Genomic DNA, 1,692 nt, shown 5'->3' with positions numbered 1-1,692 from the left:
AAATAATTTTTTTAAAGTTTTTAAACAGCCTTTTCCTAGATACCATGAAGCAAAACTTGGCAAATATTTATGTACAATTTTTGAAAATAATTTTATGAAGAATGTCAAGTTTTTAGAGAATAGTTTATTTAGAAATAAAAACAAAACTACTTTTAATAGATTTATTTTTAATTGGAAAGATATCTAAAATAAACTGCATAATGGGGTATACAAGGAAAATTCCTTGCATTTATCAGGGATTTCCTTAGCAGTCGGTCCTCACGAGTTCAGTTTGGAACAACGGTATCTGAAGATTTAACACTAGCAAATGTAATACCACAGGAAAGTGTCCTAAGTGTTTTGTTTGGTGTAGCCATAAATACTATAACAAACTGCATTTACTATATCAAAACCCGTAATGTGTTTTTTATTTGTAGATGATTTTTTGATTTACACAGCATGTAGAATTTTAGCTACTGTGAAAGGCTACTCCAAAACACAATAACCTATTTAGAATTGTATTGTAAAATGACAGGATTCACATTTTCTCCATCGAAACGAAATGTATTTGCTTTTCATGCAACTCAACTGTTCCTTTATGGTGAACCAGTTGAAGCATGCACATGAGTTGGATTTTTAGGAAGGTTTGACCAACAACTAATGTGGAAAACACATTTAAAAGAGCTGAAGGTAAAATGTTTTCAGAGTTCTATCTAATACTCATTAGGGTGCTGATCAAGCATTCGTGTGTACTCATACCAAGCTTTGATCCATTTCTGTTTAGAATATGGATGATGCATGGCTTATTCGTTCACTCAGGCTACCGGTCTAAAGATGCTCGGTGCAGTCCATCATTCATTCATCCATCTCTCTACAGGTGTGTTTCACTCAAACACCATGGTAAATCTACTACTGGACACTGGTGAGCCATCTCTTTGGAATACAAGGAGTCAAATGATATGCTGCTATGTAGCTTACATTAAAGCACAACCAAATCATCCTAACTTTGATATGGTATTCTCTAACTAGCATGTTAATCGATATGAGGAACGGCCAAGATATACTACTCATCTAGCCACCAGATCTCATTGACTTTTCTTATCTCTAAATATATAACTACCTCCAATACCTCCTGTTACTCAATGTTATTAACCCACTTGGCAGCCTTCATTTGTCGATATCAAAAAAAGGACACGAATCCAGTTATCTTACAAGAAACCTTTTTTAATATTGTAAATAGCTTGAATCCAGATGCTATAGTTTATTCAGACAGCACTAGACACAATAATTATGTTGGTTATGTTTTCGTGGTTGCTAATAGAACATGCATGTTTAGCCTAAATATACTTAGCCCAACATTCTGATACATATTTGTCTGTTCAAATTCCATGAGTGCCTTGCAGGCGATTAGTGATATGTACTCCAGATACCCTATTGTCTGTAATATGGAGTCTGTTATATCTAAAATGACTTAGAGTAATGCAGTCATGAGCTTCTGCTGGATCCTAGTCATATTGAAATTTAGGCAATGAGCGCGCTGATCATTTGGAAAAAGAAGCCTGTTTGCAGCCTCTTTCACTAATCATGTTGTTTCGAACGATCTTGTCTGTTTTCTGAAGAGGGTGGTTCATGATGAGTGACAAAGTGAATGGAATGCTACTATCAACAATAAACTTCATCCAGTTAAGAACACTGTGTCATCGTGGGGCTCTT

The sequence above is a fragment of the Lycorma delicatula genome, chromosome 2, assembly GCF_047948215.1.
Source record: "Lycorma delicatula isolate Av1 chromosome 2, ASM4794821v1, whole genome shotgun sequence".
NCBI classification, from domain to species: domain Eukaryota; kingdom Metazoa; phylum Arthropoda; class Insecta; order Hemiptera; family Fulgoridae; genus Lycorma; species Lycorma delicatula.
The sequence above is the reverse complement of the archived record's forward strand: the minus strand, read 5'-3'. Positions refer to the sequence as shown.